This window comes from Rhinoderma darwinii (genome assembly GCF_050947455.1).
Source record: "Rhinoderma darwinii isolate aRhiDar2 chromosome 5 unlocalized genomic scaffold, aRhiDar2.hap1 SUPER_5_unloc_16, whole genome shotgun sequence".
Taxonomy (NCBI): Eukaryota; Metazoa; Chordata; class Amphibia; order Anura; family Rhinodermatidae; genus Rhinoderma; species Rhinoderma darwinii.
In genome coordinates, this window is record NW_027461772.1 from 242,376 (window position 1) to 246,869 (window position 4,494).

Genomic DNA, 4,494 nt, shown 5'->3' on the forward strand with positions numbered 1-4,494 from the left:
TTATTAATACAACTGAGCCTTTTATCCTCGCAGGTGATTTTAACTGTATCCTGAGGGGGGAACGCCGGCTTACCAGTACTACAAGTAGGAATTACGATAAGACCTCTGGACTGCTCAAAGATATTGTAAATGATTTTAAATTAACAGATTTGTACAAAGAATGTAATAGGAGCAGCCCAGAGGAAGCCGGCGTTACCTGGAGCAACGCCACCTGTAGCTCCAGGATAGATTTTATTTTTTGTAATGAGAATGTACTGCCTTTTAATTGTGAAGTTTTAACTAATGTTTTCTCAGATCACAAGCTTTTATCATTTTATGTAAAGCGTGATTTTAATAAACCGGTGTGTAAGAAGTCCTGGAAGTTAAATGTTTCCCTTTTAGATGATCCACAGGTTTTTACTGATTTTATTGAATTTTACCAAAAATGCAGGCGGGGGAGAGACATGCGTACTCCCATCAGTGCATGGTGGGAGAAAATGAAAAAAAGAATAAAGGAATTTTTTATTAAAAAGAGCGTGGCGAAAGCCAGAGAAAAACATGCTTTTTTTAAAATTCTCAGCACCCGTCTGCAGACCCTGTACAAGATGAGAGATAATGAAATTGACGTTAAAACTGACATCACTAATTTAAAAAAAGAAATAGCTCAGTGCCTGGAGCAGAAAGGCAAAGAAATCATTTTTCGTTCCAAAATTCAGCATGTGGAGGAGAATGAGACCTGCTCCAGGTACTTTTTTAAAAAAATTAACAATAAAAAGGCTATTATTAAAAATATTGAAGGTGTGTCAGATGTACAGGGTATTTTAAGTAAAGTTCATGAGTTTTATGCTGACCTTTTTAGTGTTAAAACTGTGGATCATAATTTTATGCGTGACTCACTGAAGGAGATTACTACTGTTTTAGACCCTGTCTCCCAGAATTTTTTATTACAGGAGCTGACGGAGCAGGAGGTTTTAGAAACGGTAAAGAGTTTTAAAGCCGGAAAAGTTCCCGGACCGGACGGTATACCCAGTGAGTTTTATGTCAAATTTTATGACATTTTAAAAGAGGATCTTTTTAGCCTTTTTTATGAAGTTTTTAATTCCAAGATGCTGCCTAAGTCCTGGCGGAAGGGTGAGGTCTCCCTGCTACATAAGAAAGGTGACATCGCAGTTTTGAAGAACTGGAGACCAATAACCCTTCTGAATAGCGACTATAAAATAATGGCAAAAGTGTGCGCAAATAGATTAAAAGCCATAATACCCCACATTGTACACTCTAACCAGGTGTGTGGGGTGCCAGGCCGCAGCATCTGGGATAATCTTAACCTGGTAAAAGATGTGATTGAGGACACGAGGTCTAGAAGAGGTAAATTAGCCATTTTATCTATAGACTTCGAGAAGGCGTTCGACCGTGTCTCTCATTTTTATCTTTTTAAGGTTTTAGAGCGTATGGGTATACCTGAAGGATTTTTATTATCACTTAAAGCCTTTTATAAAGATTGCACAAGCAAAATTTTAGTGAATGGTTTTAAGACACAGGACGTGATTTTAGACTCAGGGGTGAAGCAGGGGTGTCCCTTGTCCCCACTGCTTTTTATTTGCGCATTAGAGCCTCTACTGTGTACAATTCGCCGCGATAAGTTAATACGTGGAGTCCCCCTGCCCGGGGGTGGCGGCGTAGAGGCTAAAGCAGTGGGGTACATGGACGATGTAGCGGTTTTTTGCAGGGACACCCTGTCGCTTCAGAGAACCCTCAGACAAATTGAGTTTTATTGCTGTGCTTCCGGTTTTAAGGTGAACTTCGACAAAAGTAATATTTTAAATATAGGAAGCATGGCTTTTAGAGACATACCCGTCCCTGTGTCAGATAATATTACGATTTTAGGTGTCTCCTTCAGTGAGTGCGATAATGGTTTTATCAGTTGGGACATGGTGGCGCAGAAGGTAAATCAAAAAATATGTATGTGGAACATGAGAAAACTTACCATGGAGGGAAAAGTTTTAATTATTAAAATGGTCATTTTACCCCTGCTTTTATATCTCAGTATGGTTTTCCCTCCCCCCACGGTTTTATTGCAAAAAATTACTAAAGCATGTTTTACCTTCTTTTGGAGTTCCAGAATGGAGAAACTTAAAAGAGAGATTGTGATGAAATCCAAACCGAAGGGTGGCAAAGATTTTCCGAATTTTAACAGGTTTCTTTTAATCAAGTTCTTCAGTTTCTGTTTTAATTCCCTTTTTAAAGAACATTATTGGTCCTATTTTTTACGTTTTAATACAGGGTTTTTAATGCGAAGGTTTGGGTGGTTCAACATTGTTTTATCCTCACCTTACGCTTTTAAACTCTCAATAAACTATGTGATTTTAGAAAAGATAGTGACCTTATTCAACCTGAAGGGAAAAAATGTAAATGAGCTGAAAAATAGTAAAAAATTAATTAAAGACCTAAGAGAAAGTGAGACGGTCAGCAGGATTGAGAATTTTAATGAGGAACGAAGTGCTTTTATCTTCAAAATTATTAATGTGTTTTATCTTTTTAATACACAGATGGACCTGGCCTGGAGCTGCATTCATCAATGTCTTCCATGCCGGGCATTCCAATACAGAAGGAGGCTCGCGAGGTCTGCCGTCTGCCCGAGGGAAGGCTGCCAGGCCGAGGAAACGATTCGACACATTTTTTGGACGTGTGATTTTGCGAAGGAATTTTGGAAAAAAATATTCCCTCTTTTGGTAAAGATGGCAGACCTGAAAGATTTGAATTATGAAGATATTTTATATGGACTATTTGGATGCCCAACCGCGAGCCAAAAGATAATAGCGTGGAAGACGATGAATTGCGCCAAAGAAGCTCTATGGAAGGCCAGGAACATCCTGATTTTTAAGCACGATGTTTTATCTACTGATGATGTTTTAGGTCTTTGTTTTAGCGAAATGTACATTTATTATTTATTAGACAAAAAAAGAAATGCCACCCTTCTTAATAAATGGTTTGTGAAAGAATGGAACTCCAACATATAAAGATTTGCCACCATGTCCCTTTTATGTAATGTAATGCAATGAAATATTGATTTTATTGTTATTTATTTGTACAAAAGTTGGTTTTATTGTAAACTGTATTTTTTATCATGAAATAAATCATTGACACCCCTGAAAAGGGGTAGCCAACTTAAAAAAAATCTGTTCTTATCAGTTTAATATCTGATACGTCCCCTATCTGGGGACCATATATTAAATGGATTTTTAGAACAGGGAGATGGAAATAGAGCTTGCTCTGTCCACTCCACGCATTGACCTGGTATTGCAGTATTTCCAGGACCGGTGCACCCTTCCCTTATGTGTTGACTAAAATCAGATTCCAAAAGTGCTATTTGTGTTTGCTATTGTTTTTGTCTTTCTGATGGGATCTCCCCTTTTAATCCCATTATTTCAACACCTGTTGGACAATGCATTTGTACAGTCATGTGTGATAATGAGCTCATTTATTAAATGCAATTAATTAATACATTGCCACCTCTTGTTGTGTGTGTGTGTGTGTGTGTGTGTCTTCTGTGTTTCTGTGTTTCCGGCATTTCACATTGGAACAGCTCATTCACCTTCCTTGTCTTCTCTCCGCCCTCCCTCCTAGGTAAGTTAAAGAGCTGCACCTGAGCCAGCCACTGATTGATGCAGCACCACAGTCAAATAGTGGAGTGGAGTGGAGTAGGGGAACAGCAAACAGCCATTAAAGCAGCCAGCCGCCTACCCGCCACAATGGACCTACCTGTGTACACTAGATGGATGTGATGGAATGTACTGTCGTCCCTACATTTCAAGAAGAAGTAAGAATTGCAGTTGCAACAAACCCTTGCTTGCCTACAAAGAGAGCAGCAATTTGGATTTGTTACTTTGTTACCTGGAAGAATAACAAACTGTGCAAGGATGGAGGTTGTAGGAGCAAGGAGAAGTTGTCTGTAAAGTTGGTGGATGCTTATTTTCCATTTTGCAGTCCCTTGTCTCCCTCTTGTGGCCTCCTGGAGGCAAATAAATGTGCAAAAAAAAGACAGCCTGGCGGCCGGCTGTTGCAGTGTTGCCCTCTCAGGCAACACTGAGTGACTGACTGAGCCTCACCGTCTTATATAAAGTTCAGACGGAACTTTGCACGTGTCATAGTGGAGCCCTCAGGATTCCAGAGCCAGCTTTCTGACATCATAATGGGGCCTCAGAGATAGATAAAAGCCTGGGCCCAGGCAGTGTTGGTCAGTGCTGCTCAGCAGGCAGCACTGGACTGGATTAAAGCTAATACAAGTTGTGAAGGAACAAGGGGTGGCTGTGGGCATGCACTTACTGCTGCTGCTGCTGCCAGTATTTGCACGGCAGGAGGGCATTTGGGCGTTGCCAAGAAGGCGTTTTTATGTAGATTCCTCCTCTTTCAGCACTGCATTGTGGTGCAAGCAAAAGAAGCAAATCCTGTGTAGCTTCCTCTCCGGCCTTTATTCACCTCCCGCTTAGTAGCTGTAAATGTGTGTGAGCCTGCAGG

At 40.3% G+C, this 4,494-nt stretch overlaps 1 non-coding gene across 1 annotated transcript; it reads left to right on the forward strand.

Annotated features, from left to right (window-relative positions):
* The first annotated feature begins 3,121 nt into the window (after positions 1-3,121).
* Positions 3,122-3,307, forward strand: LOC142685961 (U2 spliceosomal RNA). Its single transcript, XR_012855374.1, has one exon. It is a non-coding gene; the product is annotated as a U2 spliceosomal RNA (small nuclear RNA).
* The last annotated feature ends 1,187 nt before the right edge of the window (positions 3,308-4,494 follow it).